The sequence below is a fragment of the Loxodonta africana genome, chromosome 1 (assembly GCF_030014295.1).
Source record: "Loxodonta africana isolate mLoxAfr1 chromosome 1, mLoxAfr1.hap2, whole genome shotgun sequence".
Taxonomy (NCBI): Eukaryota; Metazoa; Chordata; class Mammalia; order Proboscidea; family Elephantidae; genus Loxodonta; species Loxodonta africana.
This window is the reverse complement of record NC_087342.1, coordinates 217,561,500-217,586,453: the sequence shown is the minus strand read 5'-3', so window position 1 is coordinate 217,586,453 and position 24,954 is coordinate 217,561,500. Positions and strand designations below refer to the sequence as shown.

General features: G+C 41.2%; 1 protein-coding gene and 1 pseudogene across 1 annotated transcript in view; both read right to left on the bottom strand.

Moving 5' to 3' along the window:
* The window catches only part of SASH1 (SAM and SH3 domain containing 1), a 310,621-nt gene that overhangs the window by 230,238 nt on the left and 55,429 nt on the right, over window positions 1–24,954 (bottom strand). The window lies entirely within an intron of this gene.
* Window positions 11,946–12,044, bottom strand: LOC135227611 (U6 spliceosomal RNA; annotated as a pseudogene).

Here is a 24,954-nt window from a genome sequence, read left to right as displayed (position 1 = left end):
GGAGTTCCATAGGGTCCCATTTACAAAGGGCTTTTTATAACAGAAGATAGCCCATGAGGGTTGGAAGGGGCCCTGGAGGTGATCTGGGTCAAATCCCCATTGTATAGATGAAGAAATGGGCTCCAGAGAATTCAAATGGTAAGTCCAAATGAACACAGCTACAGGGGAAGAATCAAGGTCAGAAGGATCTGATTGCTTTGAAAAGCCCTTTCATCTACATTGTAATTAATTTGATTCTCACAAAGTTCTGCAAGGTAAGCAAGTGTAGATGACCCACTGAAGATATTTATGCAGAAAATATACAGGAATCCTCCTCTCGCTTTTTCACCTTTCCACCAGAGCTCTCATCCCATGCGTTGGAAGTGCCGTGATGTTTATGAGTGAGCTCCAGAGAAAGGTATCTAGAGGAAGTTTTTCCAGACTTTCAGTACAGACCCAATAGTTGGTTGCGAAATCAATTCTGTGGGGGCCAATAAGCATTTACCGCAATGAATGAAAAGAATCAGAGTGCAGCTAGTCAGAGTGAATATTGATAATGCAGCCATCTTAGTAAGTAAAAAAAAAAAAAAAAAAGTAGTACTTGAAAATTGTGTTTCAGTTGTATTGTTGCACACATGTCCATGTATGTGTATATGTGTATATATTCACACATAGACATGGGGATACTCGCTTGCTTTGTAAAAAGTGGTTCTTACTGTGGGTCAAGATTACAAAAATTTAAAAGCCACTAGTCTAGAAGTTGCAGGGTGTTGCCTGCAGCATATGAGGTGGTCATTCCAACATAAGAAAAGGTAACCAATCCACTGCCGAGCAGTAAAGGTCCAGGTTAGTAGTAGAAAGCACAAGTACAGTGGGGTCAAGACAGAGCTGCGTTTGAATTTTTACTCAAGTGTCTATAAGACACTGGGCAAGTTACTTATCTCACCTGTAAAGTGGATTAATTCTGCCTATTTAATACGGTTGTCAGGAAGATGTCTCTGATAATGCAGACAAGACACCTCAATGAATTTGAACCCTCTCCTTGCTTTTTTCCTCCCTTGCTTTCTCCACCGCTACGCACTCACAACATTCATAAGCAAGAAGCTTCCTTGTTCGTACCTAGATCTTGAGGCTTACACATATGAATTCTCTAGCTCTGAAATGCACTTGTTGAGTAATGGAGGTAGGAGGTTACCATCTAAATATTTTATTGACTCTTTAACATTCCAAAAATGAAATTTATCATTTCCCACCATGATCACACCTGCTCCTTTCCCATTTGAGTGTTCTGTTACAGCTATCCATTTACTCGCGCTACCAGCATCAGAGACAGTCTTTCCCCTCCCCCTCTCCAACACTCCCATCCGTAGAAAAATAAAATAAAAAACATGGATCAATCTGTTGATCCCACTTCTTGAATATGTATCAAATTCAGCCACTTCTCTCCATTTCCACTACCACCACCGTAGTCCATGCAACCATTATCTCTTCTAATATTTTATCTCAAGCAGTGTGACCCCGAGAACCTGATCATTAACACCACCTGGGAACTTGTTAGAAATACACATCCTGGGCCCCACCCCAGACCTACTGAATCAGAAACTCTGGGGGTGGGCCCAGCAATCTGTGTTGTAACAGGCACCCCCCTGTGCCCCCCGCCCCTGCCGTGATTGTAAGTATGCTAAAGTTTGAGAACCGTGTCTTTAGAGGGACTATGGGTATATCAAAATAAAGAATGGGAGCACATTGCTAAGGATATATGAAGTTTTAAAACATAATATATCGAAAAACTATACCAATAGATTCTTTAAAATTAATTTCTAAAACAAGTTGTAATGAGACAATCAAATGAAGATTCTAAGGTCAGATATTCAGATATATTTGGTTTCAAAGGGCAGACAATATAAATATTGGAATTAAAATGTATTACCAATAGGAATAGCACATGCTTTGGGAACACAGCTTCAAAATACCTATTAGTTTTAAAAGACAACAATGCATTTTTCTGCTTACAGCACAGATTAAGTCTAAAAGATTATAAAGAGACCAATTTATTTTTTTACCACACTGCCTGGTGCTGAAATTGAGCAATGAAAATAGATAATAAGCTCATTTCATTTCTGCCTACAGTCAGCAACCCTCTCCTGGCACTCCTACGTGCATTCCGCAATGCCTCGCGGGAACTAACTTCAAGGAAAGACTGAAATGCTAAAACATTTTTCCTCATCATAATCCCAAACAAAGTTTTTTCACATATGCCTGACAGGCTAGCCAAGCCCAATGCTAAAGCTTCGCCTGGTTAAAAGCTACATCATCAAAGAACACTTGATAAAAAGGATGGGAAAAGAGCTCAACAGAAACTAAAAGAAAGCCAAGATGTTGAAACAGGCTACAGAGAAAAGGTAAATACTCCAAGTGAGGATGTACAGGGCTATAAAGACTTTTCTCTGAAATCTCTTCTTCCACTCTGATTAGAGATGCTGTCGTTGTTAGCTGCCGCTGAGTCCTTCCCTGACTCTTTGTCACCCCGTGCACAATGGGATGGGACCACTGTGATTTGCTGAACTTAGATTGCTAGGCCTTTCTTCCTAGTCTGTCTTAGTCTTGAAGCTCTGCTGAAACCTATTTAGTATCATAGCAACATGCAAGCTTCCACTGACAAATGAGTGATGGCTGTGCACGAAGTACATTGATCCAGAAGCAAACCCAGGTCTCCTGCGTGGATGGTGAGAATTTTACCACCGAGATGCCACTGCCCCCAGAAGAGCTGCTACTAGTGCCTACCCAGTGAGAGGCCCTCAGCTCTGTTAGTGTTACATAAGCCCAGTGTTCTGCCTGGGAATTATCCCATCAGACATAATAGTACCATGACTGATATTTAATTTTATATAGTAGGATCAGACTAGATGATTTCTAAGCCACTTGTACTTCAAAAATATTAGAATTCTGAACTATTTAGTAATCCACATTATAGACAAGAAGCAAAGTTCTGAGTGGGCTGTCTGTAAGTGCCCATGAGGACCAAAATTGTTTGCTATGTGAACTGAATTCCACAATGTTTAAGGCAAAGAGCCAAAAGACACCAACTCACCATCAAACCAAAAAAAAAAAAAAAAAAAACTATTGCCGTCGAGTTGATCCTGACTCATCATGACCTTATAGGACAGAGTCAAACAGCCCATAGAGTTTCCATGGAGCACCTGATGGATTCGAACTGCTGACCTTTTGGTTAGTGGCCACAGCACTTAACCACTACACCACCAGAGTTTCCCCTCACCGTGAAGGCACTTCTGAATTAAGATGAGAGCAGACCCTCCTGAGGAGAGCAACCCGGCACTTATGAGAAGAAGAAAAAGGAAGCACGGAAAGAGAATGATCTTTGCATCACGTACCCTGGTATTTATCTTTTTTGGCTGAGAAGCATGAAAGGGGAAAAGAAAGGAAGGTGTTAATAAGAGACCGGAAGTTATGCTTATGTACTTCCAAATCATGCAAATACAGGTTTAAAAGCATAGCTGGCAAGTAGCATCCACAAACCAAATTGCTCCATCAACCTTGTCCATGTTATAAACTTCACACTATGACTGTGCCTACTTGGCTGTCTCTAGTCCTTCAACATGGCTGCGGGAAATATTTTTATTCCAGTAAGTCTCAAAACACCAGTTAAAACTGTTGCTGTGTTATTTTGAGGTGTCATAACATTATGGACATAGGACAAAGATTCTCAGTTGCTTAATTAATGTAAATAAACAGAAGATCATTACCATCTTCTCCAGAGTTGAAGTACTATCCAGAATATTTTGGCTGAACAATAACAACAAAATTTTATGATTAATGACACTTTTGTATGACTTAAAAAAAAAGGTACTGAGCTGAGTATAACATTCTGGGAAAAATATGCTGACTTATTAAAACGAAGAAAGATGTGACATCTTCTTTATCTTGCCTTTTTTTTTTTTTTTTCCATTAATGAACCAGAAAACCAAACCTGTTGCTGTCCAGTCATTTACGACTCATGGCGACCCTACAGGGTAGAGTATAACTGCCCAATATGGTTTCCAAGGTTATATAATCTTTATGGAAGCAGACTACCACATCTTTCTTCCATGGAGCAGCTGGTGGGTTCGAATTGCCAATCTTTTGGTCAGGAGCCAAGCACTTTAACCACTGTACCATCAGGACTCCATTTTTAATTAATAGACTTTATTTTTTAGAGCACTTTCAGGTTTACAGAAAAATTGAGCAGGAAGTACAGACAGTTTCCATATAATCCCTCTTCTCGTGCCCATGGTTTCCCCTGTTATTGACCTCGTTCAGTAATGTGATACATTTGTTGCAACTGATGAGACCATATCGATACATTATTATTAACTAAAATCTACAGTTTACCTTAGGGTCACTCTTTGTGTTGTACAGTTCTGAGGGTTTTGCTTGCTGTTTAATGTATCCACCATTAGAGCATCACACGGAACAGTTTCGGTACCCCAAAAATCCCCTGTGCTCCACCTGTTAATCCATTCCCCCCTACCAGCTGCAACCCCTAGCAACCACTGATCTTTTTATTTTCTGTATAGTTTTGCCTTTTTGGAATGTCATTGAGTTGAAATCGTACATTACGTAACCTTTTCAGACTGGGTTCTTTCACTTAATGATAGGCATTTGAGATTCTCCTATGTCTTTTGGTGGCTTGATAGCTCGTTTCTTTTTATTGCTGAATAATAACACTCCATTATATGGATATACCACAGTTTGTTATTCATTCGCCTTATTGGAGGACATCTTGGCTGCTTTCAACTTTTGGCAATTATGAGTAGAGCTGCTATAGGTCTCTCTCTTTCTCTCTCTGTATATATCTCTGTGTAGATATGAGTCCCTGGGTGATGTAAACAGTTAATGAGCTCTGCTGCTAACTGAAAGGTTGGAGGTTTGAGTCCACCCAGAGGTGCACCGGAAGAAAGGACTAGCGATATGCTTCAGTAAAGATTACTGCCAAGAAAACCCTATGGAGTTGTTCTACTCTGCAACATGGGGCCACCATGAGTTGGAATCGACTTGAAGGCAGTGGGTTCGGATGGTTTTGGCATATATATCTTTATCTCACAATCTATATATCATCTATTTACTATATAAACTGTGAGGAAGAACTGTGAGCTTTAGCTGCACTGTCCAACCCTGGTGTTAACTCTGTGTAGGGTTCTGCTTTCCTCTACCCTAGACAACATTTCAAAATGTTCAAAATCACAAGGAACAAGATTTTTTTATGGGAGTAAAATTTTTCTGCTGGCTATTAAAAACAGACACTCCCATTCCTGTTCCTGAAAATAAATAAATAAAGACACCCTCCCCCCCACCCCCCAAAAAATCCTCTCAATTTTCCCTTTGGCTATAAAATTCTATAATTTTAGACTCTCAGAAACATATATCTTCCTTGGCCTTGTCATACAATCTGACTCCCTTTTTTTCCACATATAGAAAGCCTCCATCCATTCAAGGCCGTTTTCCTTTCCATGACGCATTTTCTTTTAAATTGCCCCCTTCCTGTTACATACACACACAGACACTCATTCACACTCACTCTCTCTCTCTCTCTCTCTCTCTCACACACACAAAAGCTTAGTTATCTCTCTTTTTTTTTTTTTTCTGAGCTGCCTTATACAATTGAAGATATAAATAAATGAACTTGGGAAAGAATCATCAAAAGGGGTGGTGCCTCAGGAAGGTCTCAATAAGCTTCTCATACAGGCAGATAGAAGGTTTGAGCAGCAGGACATTGGGGTCATGGCTACCACTTTAAACAGTGCCTTGGTCAGGCTTCTAGAAACAATTCCCTGAGTGGGGAGGCCCATAACAGGCTCTGCTCCTGTGGTTAGTGCTGGCCTGAATAAGGCCTGAAATCTACAAGAAATATTAATAGGAGCAAGCAGGCACCAGATTTTCTGCACCATTTCCCCCTCAGTGGGCATGAATATTTGTAAAAGAAAAGAAATCGATTTGTCTAGGCAAATTTTGTTTCCCTATGGTCTCAAAATGAAGGCAGTAGATACTAACTACCCTTTATCTAATGAATGTTTTCAAAAATCAGATGATGTTGACTCTAACCACAAAAAGACACTTACAAAGGACCCTTGTTCTAGAAATGAGGTCATTTGGACAGTCTATCCATTAAGAAAAAGCCTATTTGGCTTGCAGAGGTCACCTATTGGGGCAGGAAATCCATCTTTCAGCTCCGTGAACTAACATCTGGCCTAAGTCTTCTGGGTTGAAATGTCAATTTCCTGATCTAAATGGAACACACATGAAAGGGGAAAAAAGATTAAAAAAAAAAAAAAAAACAGATCTTCACCCAGTAAAAATTTTTTCAACAGTGGCAGAGGAGATAGGGATTCTCCAAAAAAGAACTGCTGTACCGGGATGAAAACAAATAAAAACAGTAAAATACTTTTATGAAATTGTCGTTCTTTCTGTACTAACTACTGAAATGCAAAATTAAAAGGCCGTAGCTAAATGATAGCAAAGGGACAAATCACTCACTCTCTGGTAAATCCATAAATAAGTCTGCTTGAATCTACACTAACCAATCACAGTTCCTGATGATTCACTGTAGGCTGGGCAAGATTTACCTTCGTACACAGAGGAAGAGCGAGACAAAGAGAGAGTTTACTAACTAAATGTAAAGGATAAACTTGAAGAGGAGAAAGAGGAGGGTGCTTAACCAATGTAAGAAAATAATCTTTTAAAGCTGATTAAAAGTGCCATAAAATACTTTGTTTATACTTCTTCTAATTAGACCACTCAACTGATACTAATTTTTGTACTCTTTGAAAATATTCCCTAATTTTGATGAGTCTCCTACTGGTTTAAATTATAGAGATTTTATTGTGGTCATCATTCATTCGTCCATGCAACAAATAGTTACTGAGTGTCTATTACGTCTCGAACACAGGGTTAGGTACCAGCAATAGACAGCCCTGCTTTTTAGAAGCATTTAATCTAGTAGGGAAGATGGAAGAGTAAATAATAGGCATAGATATGCAATAAAGATGTGCTGAGAGCAAAGAGAGGGCATTGGTCATTCTGTGGCAGAATTCTTGCCTCCCATGAGGGAGACCAGGTTTGATTCCCGACCAATACGTCTCATGCACAGCCACCACGCCTGTCAGTGGAGGTTTGTGTGTTGCTACGATGCTGAACAGGTTTCAGTGAAGCCTCTGGACTCAGACTAGGAGGAAATGCCTGGCCTACTTCTGAAAATCAGTCACTGAAAACCCTATGGATCACAACAGTCTGATCCACAACTGGTCACAGGGAAGGTGCAGGACTGGGGAACGTTTTGTGCATAGGGTTGTGCATAGGGTTGCTATGAGCTGGGGACCAACTAAATGGCAGCTAACAACAACAACAACAACAGAGGAAATAACAGAGGCAAGAATGGTCAACCTGGAGGGGAGTGAGAAGAATTCACTAAGGAGGTGATGCCTATCACGGGTTTGAAGACCACACAATCCATCAGCCAGTCAAAGAAGACTAGGACAGGTGTTCTTGGCAGAAGGAAAAGCCAGAGGAATTTAAAATAATACAAAGTCCTAGCATGGAGGGTATGATAGGATGTTAGCAGAAGGACAGAAGGAAGGCAAAAGGATGGATGGCCCTGCATGCCAAGTTAAGGAGTGAGAATATTATTAAGTCCCTCCCCGTGCTATGCTTAGATGTAACATCACCCTTTATCTTCCAATCAAAAAAGCAGAGTAGAAATGCAAATGTGTGATAAAATTTAATCCACTCTTATTCATAAATACACAAAACTAATGAATATATATTACCTACTAAAATTTATAAGGTCCCTGGGTGGTGCAACAGTTTGTGCTCACTTACTAACTCACCCAGCAGTGGAAGAAAGGTCTGGTTCTGTAAAGATTACAGCCAAGAAAACCCTATGGAGCAGTTACACTCTGCTGGCACTCATGGGATCACCATGAGTCAGGACTGACGGTCGCAGGTAGGTAGGTAGTATGATTTATACATAAAGAAAAAATTTTTTTTTCTTTTTTTATATATATGTATATAAAATCACGCACAAACATCTGTACCTTAATTTTAATTTGTGCCACTTTTTGAATCATCTAAGTCTCAACTACCTGACAACTGATTAAATCATACCACTTAGGTGTGTAATAAAAGCAATAGGAGCCATCTGAGGGTTTTGAGCAAGAAAGTGTTAACTGTTGCTTTTAGGTTCATTTTATAATTGATGGCAATGAGGAGCTTGACCTAGAAGAGGCTGAAATTTGAGACAAGGCAACTTTTAAGTCAGGTTAGTAATCTGGGAAAGAGGTTACAATGGCACCATGACAACTGCCCTGCATTTGCACACCCAACACCCATTCCAACTCCTTTCTAACATGCTGGAGAGCTAAAAACCCCATTTCTCAGGGCTCCCTGGCAGCCTAGCGTGGTTAAGGACATAAGAATGCATTTGCTTAATAAGGCTTTGATTCATGACTGGGGAGAGGCTCAGTGCAGAGCTTCCAGCCACTCACGCATATGGAAGAGAAGCACCGTGATTCTGCAGCAGGGGCTTCCTGATTTGGCGGCTGCCTCTACTCTGTCCTACAGGGTCACTATGAGTTGGAATCGACTCGACGGCAGTGGGTGATGGTGGCAGGGAGTCCCTGAGGAGGACCAAAGGTTATGGGCTCAGCTGCTAACAAAAAGATCAGAGGTTCAAATCCACCAAGAGCTGCCTCAGAAGAAAGACTTGGCAATCTACTTCTGAAAAATCAGCCACCGAAAACCCTATGGAGCATAGCTCTAGCCCTGGTATTCCTCGGTTCCTTGGCAATCTCCACATAACACCTATTTTTTCCCCATTTGTGCGTGCTGGTCTCTGTGTCTGTGCTACTCTATCACTCAGAAGTGATGAGGTTTAGGACACACCCTACACTGATATGGCCTCATTAACATAACACAGAAAACCTATTCCCCAATGGGATTATATCCACAGGTATAGGGGTTAGGATTCCAACACATTTTTTGGGGGGTGGGGGACACAATTCAGTGCATAACAACTGGTATCCTTCTTTATTGTAATTACTTAATGAACTATGTCTCTTATGTTTAACTGCAAGGTCTCTGAGGGCAGGGACCATGGATATCTTACTCACTGTTAATACTCCAGTGACTAGCATTATACCTGGCATAGAGTAAAACCGGTTGCCGTTGAGCTGATTACGACTCATAGCAACCCTATAGGACAGATTAGAACAGCCCCATAGGGTTTCCAAGGAGCGCCTGTTGGATTTCAACAGCTGACTTTTTGGTTAGCAGCCATAGCTCTCAACCACTACACCACCAGGGTTTCCAAACATAGGGTAGGTATTCAAAAATTATTTGATAAATGAAGTCACCTACCAAAATGACACAGGGCAGTGAATATCAAATGTGGCTATATGTCAGCATCACAGTAAGACTTTGTAAAATGACAGCTATGTCTAGATCTTAAAAGCTTGCGAGTGGCCATCTAAGACATAAGACACTCAATTGGTTTCACTCTTTCTGGAGCAAGGAAGAATGAAGAAAACCAAAGACACAAGGGAAAGATTAGCCCAAAGAACTAATGGATCACAACTACCACAGCTTCCACCAAACCGAGTCCTGTACAACTAGATGGTGCCCGGCTACCATCACCAACTGCCGAGATAGGAATCACAATAGAGGGTCCTGGACAGAGCTGGAGAAAAATGTAGAACAAATCTCTAACTCACGAAAAAAGACCAGACTTAGTAGTCTGACAGAGGCTGGAGAAACCCAGAGAGTATGGCCCCAGGACACCCTTATAGCTCAGTAACGAAGTCACTCTGGATGTTTACCCTTCAGGCAAAGATTAGACAGGCCCATAAAACAAAACCAGACTGAAGGAGCACACCAGCCCAGGAGTAAGGACTAGAAGGCAGGAGGGAACACGTAAGCTGGAAATGGGGAACCCAAGGTAAAGAATAGGAGAGTGCTGACATGTCATGGGGCTGGCAACCAATGTCACGAAACAATGTGTGTATTAATTGTTTAATGAGAAACTAGTCTGCTCTGTAAGCCTTTATGTAAAGTACAATTAAAAAAAAAAAGGCTGTTGTCCAGGCCCCACCTAAAAACAAAAAACCCCATTGCCATTGAGTCAATTTCAACTCATAATGACCCTATAGGACAGAGAAGAACTGCCCCATAGGATTTCCAAGGAGCAGCTGGTGGATTTGAACTGCCGGCCTTTTGGTTAGCAGCCAAGCTCTTAGCCACTGTGCCATGAGGGCTCCCATGCCCCACACAGAACTCCTAAATCAGAAGCATTGGAGATGGGGCCCAGGTTTTGGTATTTTTTAGAAGAGCCACAGGTGATTCTGCTGGGTAGACAGGGCTGAATCCATCGGTGTACGTTAGCACGGAAAAGCAGGAAAGGCTGAACAGGGGAACACCAGCATGGAAGAGAACACCTTGTTTGATACAATGTGTGAGAGAAGGTGGTCCCAGAGGCAGGAGGAGACTCGTGACGGCACGATGTTAAGGCAGGCAAGAATTAAAGGAAGGAGTGAGAGACTGGCGGTGTCCAATGCCACAGAAAAGTCAAAGAAGGGAGAAGTATCCACTGACCATGCACCTTGTAGGTCACAGGTAACCTTACTAAGTATTTCAGGGTCAGGGCAAAGAGTAGAACCTGACTGCAAGAAATGGAAGGATGACTGGGAGAAAAATGGATAAAGAAAGATTATTGTCAGAGGGGATCACAAGGCTGAAGAAGAGTTTGTAAGGATGTGAAAGATGTGAACAAATTTGTATGTTAAGGAGAAAAGAACAAGTAGAGAAGAACAGGTTAAAGATTTAAGAAAGGGCACTGCTAGAATAAGGTCTCAGATGATGGTGATAACACTATTAATAATTTACATTTTGGTGAAATTATTATCGTGGGGCTTCTCTTTTATAGAGGCCAAGTAGAGGACCCAGTGCCCATTAACACATTTTTCCCATTCAATAATACAATACAATTGATCAGGTTAAGCATTCTAAGTAAGAATTGCATTCTAGCGACATTTCCCTGAGACTACTCCCAGTGCATTTTCAATGGATTTCAGATTTTTCACACTATCCTTATTCAGATATTTCAGTTCAATGAATAGTTACTGAATTTCTACTCTGTACTAAGCATTGTTGTTGTTTGGTGTCGCGGAGTCGATTCCAACTCATAGTGACTCCATGTGACAGAGCAGAACTCCCTGATAGAGTTTTGTAGGCTATAATCTTTACAGGAGCTGATCACTAGGGCTTTCTCCCACAGAGCTGCTGGGTGGATTCTAACCCCCAAACTTTTGGCTTAACCACTGTGCCACCAGGGCTCCTTGTACTAAGCATTGAGAACATGAAAATAAGTCACAGATCCCAGTCTGGGATGGATACATAAAACAAATACTATCAACCCAGTGTGCTAAAGTGATGCACAGAACAGAGCCGGACAGTGCAGCCTCTGGGCAGCATGGGAGACTTCCTGTAAGAGGCTTTCCCTGAGTTAGTAAGTCTTGAAGAGTCAAATTAGCCAGCCACATGGGTGGCTAAACTGGTTTCGCTTGGGAACAGGAGCAAAGGCACAAAAATGTAAAGTAAGGTTATGTGTTGAAGGAACTTGAAGTCCTCTGTTTAAAAAAAAATTGAGAGAGGGAATGCTGGATCCAAGGTTCAAGGTAGACTGGTCCTCAATCGCACTGCACCTTGTATGTTGCTGGCTTAGGAGGCTGGTCTTAATTTTCTGGAAGAGCTTCTCCTCTGTATTTTGATGCTCCCTAATTTCCTTTCTAAAACGGTGACCTTCATTTCACTTGTGAAGCGCATCAAGTACCATCTACAGTCCCAGGGCTGAAGAGGTACTTCCAGAGCCACCATAACAGAGTGTACATGAAAAGTCATGGGCACGTTACGGAGGGAGGGAGTAAAATTTGGAATCCTTCACTAATGTGCAGGTCATACCTGCCCAAAGGCCATGTTAATTTTTTCTTTTTCTTTCTAATATTAGTATACAGGCTACGCCCTCAGTTTTTAGAGTGGCTGTACCAGAGTACAGCTGAGAGGATCTCAGCCCAGCTCTCCCACTAGCTGTGTGAAGTTAATTCGCTATCTCCCTGGTTCTGGTTTCCTTCACTCTAAAATGAAGGGGATAGAGAGATATCTGAAGTCTCTTCCATTTCCAACATTCTGTCACGCTATGAGCAGGTGTTGAGGTGCAGGAATTGGCTTAAGGAACAAGGAAGTAAGAAGGCACTAAAAGCTTGAGAACTGGAACGTCTCTCCTGCTTAATGAAATCTATCCGTCTGTCTGTCTGTCTATCTAATGGATGGGTTAAGGCATCTGGAGAATAATCCATATAAGAAATGGCTTATGCATTAATTGTTGATGAAACTAGAGTATTCCTCAATTCTCCATCTAGAAATTAAGCAGTATCTTCACGAAGGCACCCATGAATGTGATTGATAGAAAGAACATTTTAACCGTAAATTGGTACAAGATTCAGAAATTTGACAGGATGACTCAGGAGCGATAACCATGTTCATATCCTCTGACCCAATATTTAGATTCCTGGGAATTTACCCTAGTAAATTACATAAAAGAAATCAGAAGCTCTGTGCTCAAATGCTTATCATTGCCTGTTCTGTAATACCGAAAATTTTCAAAGAACCGTAATATTCCACAATAGAGGAATGATCAAATAAATAACAAGAATAATAGACACTGATCAAAATGTTAATATAAATAACATATAACAACATGGAAAAAATATTGTCTGTATGAAAAACTTAACTCTGAAAAATTAGAGTACATATGCACAAAGGTGAAGAAAACCTGCACATGGTCTTTGCCTGTATTTGCAACATAGTTGTTGTTGTTGACCACCATTGAGTTGGACCCCAGGCCATGGCAACCTCATGCACAACTGTGCCAGATCTTGTGCCATTCCCATAACTGGTTGCGGATAGGGTCATGGTGACCCATAGGGTTTTCATTGGCTGATGTTTGGAAATAGATTGCCAGGACTTTCCTCCTACTCTTCATCTGGAAGCTCTGCTAAAACCTGACAGATGAGTGGTGACTGAGGATGGGTGTACTGGCTGAGAACTGATCTGGGGTCTTCCAAATGGCAGGAGAGAATCCTATCACTGAAGTATGACTGGCTCCTGCAACATAGTAGGAACACAATAAATATTTTTTGAACAAATAAATGTATGTAAAATGAAAACTATTGATACATTAGGCTGGTAGGATTTTGAATTAAATTATCTTCAGGTAAGTTTTCTGTGCTGTTACTATGCTGTTTAATGATAAACACAATTAAAATCAATGCCAGTAGCCAACATTCATTGAGTATCTACTATCTACAGACACTATCCAATATATGATATGCTCTTTAATGCTACCTATTCATCAACTTCCAAAATATGCCTGCTACTTTTCCACTCCAGATTCAAGCCTTCATGGAGCCACGCTCAATGCCAGCTCACCACAGACATGTCCCTAGGACTTAGTCTGATGGATGAATGGATACATCAGTGAATGAGAATGACAGGGACTGAGGCCCTTGACACTAGTGCCTTAGACCACAAGGTCTCTGGTGTGATGCCTGGGCGTGAATTCTCAGTATTCACCTAGTCTATGTCCCAGGCTTCTAGGTTCTCTATGTAAATAATTGCTAGAATTGGAATGATTAAGTCCCTGAAGCCAAGAAACCAACAAAGCGCTCTTCTCAAAATACAGTCTCAGAAAGCATAAATTTTTATATTAAAAAAAAATATATATATGATAATTCCCAAGTGCCTCACTGCTAAATGATGGAATGTGTTGCTCAAGATTTAAATATCATATCATTTCCAAAAAGGAACAGGAATGTACTACAGTAAATATTTCACAAATGGAACCTGAAAGGAACCAGCGTCCAACAAAAGCAAGCAGGATCCATTGGGAGTTATCTTTTAAAAAAAAGTTTTCTCAGTATTTTCTCTAACTGCCTTCATAATAATAAATATTCAGGCACCATCTTTTTTGGATCCACCCATAGTGTTTAACTTTCCTGGTTTTTCAGGCTTGATGATAAACATGATGTCATAGATTAACAAGAGCCGTTTATTGGACAAATTTTGTTGTTGGCTTATGCAGGTACAGGTTCTGTGGAGGCCATTGGGGTTGCTCTTCCACATTCAAGACAAGTATTTAGCCTTTGGTCAGTAACACAAGCAATTTCACCCTTGATTTTTCTTGGATACAGAGTCTATCTTCTTTACTATTCATCTCTAGCTTTTCCACTGAGCAACACTGTGAAGTTGCTCTGTGCCGTTGGCATTTCTCCTGATTCATCCTCTTTCCGGCTGACTCAGAATGGAGTTCAAAGTCAGCCAGATGCCACGTATGATCACCATTATACTTCTTGGGGCACAAATGCCAGTATTTTTCAGCACAGGGATCGCGGGGCTTCTTCTATTTCAGTAGCTCATGTGACATAAAGGAACTCACTTTGATCTTTCCGGCACACAGATACTCAAGATACACACCTTTTCCCATAATTCTGTAATCCCAGCTGTACCACAGCTCTGGCACCTTACTTAAGTAATAATAAATACTGCTTGAATCATATCAACATACAGTGACTGCTCTCCCTCAGAAATATTTATAACGTAGGAAGGAAAACCAGCAAAACATTTCATAAACCACTGGTGTCAAAAGGCACTCAATCTCTTGGCCTATAAAATCCAATGGCCAACTTCCAGGGCCTAGGAGAAGAAAACTTGAGAGTCCAGATGCACACTGTCCAGCACACCCTGAGGGCTTTGTTCTAATCGTAGATGCATTCTGGGCAAGCCAATTAATCTGGGCCCCATGCCCTGCGGTGGGCTATGTGCTGCTCCACGTCCATGGCAGCATGACATATATCTATGCCCTGTATCCACTTAATTTGTCCCTGGCTGGGATACATGAACTTTTATTTGTGCTATTATCATCATATCCTGTCTAGACTGAAAACAGCTACAGAGCGGTTCCCTTCATATTCAGTGAATTAAAAATAAAGAGGCCAGTCTGCTCACATTGCTTATACTGGAACTCCCGTGGGTTTCCACTCAGCCCCCAGGTTAGGCATCTAAAAGAGAAGACACAGAGGGGAGGCCATGGGAACCACCTCCAACTGGAAAAACCTAGATAAGAGGACCACTTGACATTAAATAGTAAACACGGTGACATGATTCCAGTAATGATATATTTTAAGTAAGTCATTTGGAAATACAGTGAATGTTTGTAAATCAAGCTAGGCAGAAGTAATGTTTGACTATGTTTTGATTGCATTTTGAGAACACTGATGCTTCAGGAAATCAATGCACAAAAGGATTACTGTATCCTCACGATTGTGAGCAGGAAGCCTCTGCTGGTCCACAGCACCAGGATTTGGACGGCCGATATGCTCAGGGGTGCAGCAGGCTATTCTGATTTCTGAGATTTAGCTGCTGTCAAGTCGATTCCAACTCATGGTGACCCCATGTATATCAGAATACAACTGTGCTACAGAGTGTTTTCAATGGTTGATTTTTCAAAAGGAGATCACGAGGACTTTCTTCTGGGTAGGCTCGAGCTGCCAACCTTTCCAGAAGCAGCTGAGTACATTAGCTATTCGCACTACCTAGGGACTCCACCAAGGTGAGAAAAACCCATTGCCGTCATGTTGATTCTGATTCAAAGAGACCTTATAGGACAGTGTAGAACTACCCCATAGGGTTTCCCAAGGAGCAGCCAGTGGATTCCAGCTGCTGACCTTTTGGTTAGCAGCTGGGCTCTTAACCACTGTGCCACCAGGGCTCCAACAAAGTAGGAAAAAAAAAAAACCCACAGCCGTCAATTCCGACTCATAGCAACCTTATAGGACAGAGTAGAACTGCCCCATAGAGTTTCCAAGGAGCACCTGGTGGATTCAAACTGCCAACCTTTTGGTTAGCAGCTGTAGCTCTTAACCACTATGTCACCGGGGTTTCCTCGAAGTAAGAAGGCCCCTTAAATTTAAAGAAGTTTGAATTTATATGAATCTGATCTGTTAGTGGAGTTACTTGCATCAAAACAAAAAACAAAACAAACAAAAAAAACACTATCCACTTAAGGATTCATCAAAGGAACTAAGACAGTGGCTGAGCACATCGGCTTTGACTTCAGACAGACCAAGTTCAACTTCCAGCAGGTTACTCTCTAAACTCCACTGTCTTCAATTATAAAACAAGATTAATGATAGTGTCTATCATATAGTGTTGATGAGAGGAATAAATGGAGATAGTATATAAGGAACTTAACACTATGAGTGGCACATAGTAAATTGCTGGATAAGTATTTATATATTAGCTACTTTTATTATTATTATATGCAAAAGCATTTAATGCAATATCTACCTGGCACAAAAGGGGCACTCAAAAAATGCTAATGTTGTTGTTGTTGTTGTGTGTCGTTGAGTTGATTCCAACTCATAGCAACCCCATGTGACAGAGTAGGGCTGCCCCATCGGGTCTCCTAGGCTGTAATCTTTATGCAACCAGATTGACAGGTCTTTCTCCTGAAGAGCCACTGGGTGGGTCAAGCCACCAACCTTTTGGTTGGCACCCAAGTGCTTAATTATTGTACCACCAATTCTATTATATCCTAATGATTACTAGTAGATCACTGAATCGTGAGGTGCCAAGGCACATGAAGATTGCCCAGGAAAGGAAGCTTAGAAGAGACAAGGACCTTCCTCCAGAGCCTACAGAGAAAGAAAGCCTTCCCCTAAAGTGAACACCCTAAATTCAGACTTCTAGCCTCTTAAATTGAGAGAAAAAAAAATTTGTGAAAGCCACCCCTTTGCGGTATTTCTGTTATAGCAGCACTAGACAACTAAGACAGAGAGCAAAAGATATTCTAAATCCACTCTATTTTTTTTTTTTTTTTTGTCCCTCTTCCTGAGCTAAGGACACAGTAATGATGTTGGGTGGAGAAGAGAGAAAGGGTGAGCTAGAAAGGATGTCTATTTCCAAAATTCTGATGAAGGCCTAAAGTGAAGACGTATGCCATTGATTAAAGGGAAATGACCATGAATGTTGTAGAAATAACCCCAAGACTCAGGCACAAAATAATATACTCGGTGGGATCAGTAAGTTCCTCATTACCATATAAATTGCTTTCGAGTCTGGTCTAAGAAGCTATGATTGATAATTGGGATTTGTTTGTCTTCCAAGAAGCTGAATGATTGAAGGGAACCCAATAAGATTTAAAAGACCAGTCCAAAATTTGATTATGTATTTTTTGCTGTTCTTGTTTTGTTGTGAATAAAAGTACTATAATTAGTATGCAGGGTCCTCAAGGACGCTGAGTGAAGAAGTACCTAGCGGTAGCCTTGGCATTGAATGTGTTCGCTACAGGAAGGGGGCTGCACCTATCCACCATATGGCTTATGAAATGAGAACTGCAAAAATCATGGCTGCTCAGGGCCAGGGCTTCGGACTCCATGTTGTTGCTGCTCTGATGAGAATCTCTGGTAGGCTCCAAGGACGGCTCGAGCTCTTTGCTAGCCCTTTTTGCTTCCTCTCTGGACCACTTCTGAGAAGCACAGGCTTGTTTCTGGTGTAAATTTAATGCAACCTGAGTTGCTTATAGAAATTTGGACAGGAAAACACTGAGCTTGCTCTAAGGGTAATGTCAGAGGAACAAGGTTTCCTTGTTCGAGTGGTCCAAAATTCAGAGTTATGCAAGGGGGAGGGAAGGGTTGGCAAGTTCAGGGAAATAAACCCAGCAAAATAAGTCTTTGATTAGGAGTTAGCACCATGTGCTCAAGCCAGTTAACACAATTACAGCTCTCATTTCTCTGCCAGAAGGAGCAGGTAGCAGTTTCTAATCCCATTGCCCACCCTAAGCCAGGCATGCAGCGGCACGTGCCACAGCCACCAAGGCCCTTGTCAATTAGAAACAGCATTAAAATGACATCCCATCTGCTCTACAAATGTCAGTGAGCTCTTGCCACCTGTTGAGTGGCTGTGGGGGACAGTAGAGGGTAAAAGAGTCTCGGCATAGGTTTGTATATTTATATAAACAAAGAGCCACTTGATTCTATGTTCTCCCTCTCCCACCAGCCTCTCTCCTCCCCTTCTCTGCCAGAAATCTTTCAAATAGTTTTGCAGTGGTATTTTGTATTCAGGAGAGCGTCAGTTGTATTTAAATAGCATTCCCCAAGGATTAGAGGACATTGAAAAATACGCAATATGCCTCAAATAAGAGAAAAAATCAGTCTTAAGTTATTCATTTTCCTCCCTTAAAAATTTTTTTTCTTTTTTTTTGGTGAAAATATACACAGCCCAACCTACACCCATTCAATGTTTCTACACACTCAATTCAGTAACATCGGTTACATTGTTCACTTTGCATCACCATTCTCGCTATCTCTACCCATAGTTTTTCACCACCATTGACTTAGACTCAAAAAAACAAAAAACCAAACCTGTTGCCCTGGTGGTTCAGTGGTTAAGAGTGAGGCTTCTAACCAAAAGGTTAGCAGTTCAAATCCACCAGCCACTCCTTGGACACCCTATGAACCAGTCCTACCCTGTCCTTACAGGGTCGCTATTCGCTATTAGGACTCATAGTGACCCTGTAGGACACAGTAGAACTGTTCCATAGGGTTTCCAAGGAGCGGCTGGTGGATTCAAACTGCCAACCTTTTGGTTAGAAGCCTAGCTCTTAACCATTGAGCCACCAGGGCTCCGATGTAGCCTCACTACCCCCTAAACTTTTCAGTTATTCTTGAACCATCCTCCACTTCACACTCACAAATTAACATGAAGAAAAACTGCAGCCTAGAGTATTTAAGTTTGACTTAAAGATGAATTTTCTCAGAGTGAAGATTAAGATACTGGGACAGGTATGGGGGTGATCTATGAAAGCCGTTTCCCAAATATCTGGAAATTACAATAGTATGTCAGAATCAAGATACCATGTCAGCTCTGTGTGCTTCTGATCCAGCCTCCACTGATGGAGTTTCCTCTCTCCTGCAATATTTAAGTCCATCTTCACTGTTGGACATTCAACTCAATTGCTCTCTTCCTCCTCTGCCACCGAACTCTCATGTCCTGTTTATTTTTCCTGGTATCCTTTGGTGTGTCTGTCTCCTCAATCACCACACACCCCACTGGAGCTTTGTGTGCTGGCTAACACTTCTACCTATCCCTCAAGACACAATTAAAGGCCACCTCCCAGGGAAGCTTTTCTTGCCTTCCCCATGTCTCCACTCACTAAGAACTTCCCTTCCTCCATGTTCCCGGAGCCAACAATTGCTTTCGAGTCCACGCCAACTCATGGCAATCCTATGTGTGTTAGTGTAGAACAGTGCTCTTTTTAGAAAGTAGATCACCAGGCCTTTCTTCCAAGGTGCTTCTGGGTGGACTCCTTTTGGTAGCAGTAGAGCATGTTAACCATTTGCGCTACCCAGGGGCTCCCTGTTTCCAGAGCAGTATCCTGCAAACCCTCCCTATAGCACTTATCACACTGCATTTTCATTGTTAATTTCTCTGATTGTCTCCTGTATTAGTCAAGGTTTTGTTTTGTTCCTTGTCATCCTTGGATGACAGTACTTGGACATAATCCAAACCAAACATTACCCCCTCCGTCAAGTCGATTCCAACTCATAGCAACCCTATAGGACAGAGTAGAACTGCACCATAGAGTTTCCAAGGGGCACCTGGTGGATTCAAACTGCCGATAGCTTGGTTAGCAGCCGTACCACTTAACCACTACGCCACCAGGGTTTCCCTGGACATATTAGAGACTCAATAAATAGTAATAATCACAGTCAACACTCATAGAGTACTTACTATATGCCTGGCACTGTTTTTAGCATGTTTATAATAAAACCTACCTCTAAGATTGTTAGAATGGACTAAGACAATGAGTATGAAGACACCTGAGTGAATGGTTAATAAAATTCAGCTGATTTTGTTGTATGCATTATGTCACTTAATTCTCAGACCACGTCTTCCTGCAGTACTACTACACTGAAACCTGTGAGAGCCGTGACGCAACGGGACTGCCTTGTTTTTTCAGGTCTCACAAGTTTTCCACGTTTGCCAGGGTACAGCCCTATCACTTTTCTACCGCTCTCTATTAGTGGCAAGTATTTGAGTTTTCCTTCTCCGATAGGTTTCCACCTTACACAGGTTTTGGCTTTCATAGGTTTTACTGTGCTATTTTTCTCATTTTAAAGGCCATGAAATGGATATTTACCAAGGTTAAGGAAGGTGCCTAAGGCCACTCACTCAACTTTAAGTGACAGAGCAAAATTTTTTTTTTTTTTAATATTACCTTCATGATTTTTGGCAATGACCAAGTACTAGTCAGGTTTATGGTGGTACAATTTACACTCAGTAAAATTCACGCTTTTTACTGTACAGTGCTATGAGTTTTACAGTCATGTAAGCACCTCCACGATGGAGATATAGAACAGTTTCATCAACCCAAAGGCTTCCCTCGTACTGTTTAGTCAACCCCCTTCTCCAACCCCAACCTTAGAGAACACTGATCTGATTTGTCCTTTTCCAAAACGTCACATAAATGGAATTGTGCTGCATGTAACCTTGTGAGTCTGGATCCTTTTACCTAGCATGAAGCGTTTGAGGTTCATTCATGTTGCTCTGGATATCAGGAGTTTGTCCCTTTTTATTGCTGAGTAGTAGTCCATTACAATGAATAAGGAAGACCGAAGAATTGATGCCTTTGAATTATGGTGCTGGCGAAGAATATTGAATATACCATGGAATGCCAGAAGAACAAACAAATCTATCTTGGAAGAAGTATACTCAAAATGCTCCTTAGAAGCAAGGATGGCGAGACTACTTCGGACGTGTTATCAGGAGGGACCAGTCCCTGGAGAAGGACATCATGCTTGGTAAAGTAGAGAGGGTCATTGAAAAAGAGGCAGACTCTCAACAAGCTGGAATGACACAGTGGCTGCAACAACGGGCTCAAGTATAACAATGATTGTGAGGATGGTGCAGGACCAGGCAGCGTTTCGTTCTATCGTACACAGGGTCACTATGAGTTGGAACTGACTGGAGGGCACCTAACAATAACAGTAGCCCGTTGTATGCATGCACCACAGTTTATCCATTCCCCAGTTGAAGTATGTTTGGGATTTTCCAGTTTTTGTTGATTATGAACAAAACAAACAAAAAAACCAAACCTGGTGCCGTCGAGTCAATTCCAACTCATAAGGAACCTATAGGACAGAGTAGAACTGCCCCATAGAGTTTCCAAGGAGCACCTGGCGGATTCGAACTGCCGACCCTTTGGTTAGCAGCCATAGCACTTAACCACTACGCCACCAGGGTTTCCATTATGAACAAAGCCACAATAAATATTCATGGACAGGTTTTTGTATGAACTTGGGTTTTGTTTCACCCTGGTAAATGCCTAAGAGTGGGATTGCAGTGACAAACAGTAAGTGTATATTTAATTTTATAAGAAATTGTCAAACTGTTTTTCCAAAGTGGCTGTACCATTTTGCATTCCCAAAAGCAGTCTGAGAGAGTTTCCTTCACTCCACGTCCTTGCCAGCATTTGGTATTACCAGGTTGGGTTTTTTTTTTAATTAAGTCATTCTAATAGGTATATAAAGGTATCTCAGTGTGGTTTTAATTTGCATTTCCTAAATTAATGGTGTTGGGTATATTCTCATGTGTTTATCTGCCATCCTTGCATCTTCCCCAGTGAAGTTTCTATTTATTCATTTGTACATTTTTTAAATTGGGCTGTTTGTTTCCTTATAATTGAGTTTTGAAATTTCTGTATATATATTCTGGATACAAGCCCTTTATCAGATATGTGTTTTGCAAATTCTCTCCCGGTCTGTGGTTATCTTTTCATTCCCTAGTGTCTTTTGAGAAGTAGAATTTTTAATTTTGATTAGGTCAAATTTATCCATTTTTCTCCTTTTATGGATTGTGTTTCATCATTTCATATAATAAATCTATACCTAACAAAGTCACAAAAATTTTCTTCTATGTTTTCTTCTAGAACTTTTATAGGTTTAGGTTTTACATTCAGGTATATGACCTATTCTGAGTTAATCTTTTTTTTTTTTATGGCTCTAGGTTTTGTTTTTTGTTTTTTTAATTTTTATTGTGCTTTAAGAGAAAGTTTACAAATCAAGTCGGTCTCTCATACAAAAATTTATATATACCTTGCCATATACTCCTAGTTGCTCTCCCCCTAAAGAGACAGCACACTTTTTCTCTCCACCCTGTATTCCTGTGTCCATTTAGCCAGCTTCTGTACCCCTCTACCTTCTCTTCTCGCCTCCAGACAGGAGGTGGCCACATAGTCTCATGTGTCCACTTGAGCCAAGACGCTCACTCCTCACCATTATCGTTTCCATCTTATAGTTCAGTCCGATCCCTGTCTGAAGAGTTGGCTTTGGGAATGGTTCCAGTCTTGGGCTAACAGAAGTTCTGGGGACCATTACCTCCAGAGTCCTTCTAGTCTCAGTCAGACCATTAAGTCTGGTCTTTTTATGAGAATTTGAGGTTTGCATCCCACTGCCCTCCTGCTCCATCAGGGACTCTCTGTTGTGTTCCCTGTCAGGTCAGTTATCGGCTGTAGCCGGGCACCACATAATTCTTCTGGTCTTAGGCCAATGTAGTCTCTGATTTATGTGGCCCTTTCTGTCTCTTAGCCTCATAATTACCTTGCGTCTTTGGTGTTCCTCATTCTCCTTTGATCCAAGTGGGTTGAGACCAATTGATGCATCTTAGATGGCTGCTTGCTAGTGTTTAAGACCCCAGATGCTACTCACCAAAGTGGGACGCAGAATGTTTTCCTAATAGATTTTATTATGCCAATTGACTTAGATGTCCCCTGAAACCATGGTCCCCCAACCCCCACCCCTGCTACTCTTGTCTTCAAGGCATTCAGTTTATACAGGAAACTGCTTTGTTTTTGGCTTAGTCCAGTTGTGCTGACCCCCCTTCACCTAAAATAGTTGTTGTCTACTATCTCCTTGGTGAATACCCCTCTCTCTCCCTCACTCCCTCCCCATTCTTGTATAGGTTTTTTTTGCATATGGATGTCCAATTGTTTTAGTACAATTTGTACTATGTTTGTATATTTTTTAATTCTCTGCTTGATCCTAAACGCTTTGACAGAATTCTTTATATCTCCTACACACAGTGCTTTGAACATAGTACATCCTCACTAAGTATCTCTGATTGACTGTTTCAATGGAGGATAGAACAATAATAATTACTCAAAGCTCGCCGAACTTTGTTTTCCTTTGACCAAGAAAGGAACAGGATCTTAGTATATGGCGCCTGTATGTTTAGAGGTCTGGCCCACCTAGCAGGCAGGGAAAGGTCACTTGTCCAATATTCAGAATTGACCTTCATGCCCTACGCGATTTAATTCAAGGATAGAGGAACTAGCCCTTCCTTACAACAATATGCGAACATAACATGAGTCCTAGTCTGCCAATGGCATGAGGACAATTGTATTCCTCTGACAGCAGTCCTGCCCCATGTGCAAGCCTTGGCTGTCCTAACGAAGGATTATTTACCAGTCTGTTCTGACCAGTGGGAGGGTCAGCTTAGGAGAAATTTGGGGCCAGAACTAGTGGGTGGATATGGGTGGAGCGGGAAATATGCAACACCAGTATAACTGAGATTAACTGAGGTCTTGATTCTGATCATAGAGTAAACAACCTAGTGTGGGCAAGCCCTGTGCATGACCTTCAGCTCTGTGGATTTGTAAGCAAAGGCTTTTCCGAACTCAACAGAGGGCAAGGCGAGCAGACCATTGTTTAGCCTTTGCCACAGAAAAGGCAAGAAAGCCTTACAAAGCCTACTTTAGATGATAATGCATTTATACCCCATTACTGGTTTTAGATTATAATAACCTTTAGGGCTCATCAATAATCCACACTTTCTTTTCCAAGGCAACATAACTACAGGTACCAACCCATTTCTGATGGGGCCACTTAGAGGAAGAGAATCTCACATACTGAAAAGGAAAAAATTCCATTTTTCAGTTATTAGAAACAGGACAGTAAGAAGGAATAGCAAAAAAAAAAAAAAATACTTGCTTTTTGATGTGCCACTGATAAAATAATGAAAGCTTTTTTTTTCTTTTTCCAACCAGGATCCAGTATAGAGTAAGCTCTCAGAAATGGCACACTGTTAGCCAATATTATATTTTGCACAAGGTGCAACACACACATACACCCAAGATACTAAAGAGAGAGAAAAATAGGCAAACATATAGATTAAGAAGCCAGAGAAAAAGCAAAGAAAGAGATAAAAAATAGTGAGAGAGTTGTGGTTGGTTGTCCATCTTGCTTATGCCCTTGGTAAATCCCCGAATGTTTGGGCTGTGTCTCTTTTGTGTTTTCTGTCTTCATATTATCATAGAATTCATTCTGGGACCATGCCTCCTCTTTAGTGCTCTGCACATCTTGAACATTCAGAGGCAGGGTTACCTGGGTTATTTCAGGGAGAAATATATTTGTTGTATAAGCATTAATGGAAAAGCCATCAAATTCTGAGCTAAGTGGCCAATTAAACAAAATTCTACTAACCAAGGGATTTGTTTTCCACCAAAATAAAATAAAGCCAAGGTACACCGACTAAGAAACTAAGCAGAACTTTTAATGACATAATTCAACAAACAGCTTCCCATTAGCAGCCTGAGGGAGATGACAGGCCATTCTGGTAGGACTGGATTCTCAGAAAGTCTTTCATCACCCCTTGAAACCTGAGATCAGCAAGTGGTGGAAGAACTGCAAATATAATAGGATGCACGAAGCACTGGGGCAGCCATGGAACCTGGTTCATAAATATCCTGTTCCAGGAAGGTGCCATTATTTAATTGGTTTGGCAGTTCATTATGCTGCAAGCTTTTTTAGGGCAGGGCTT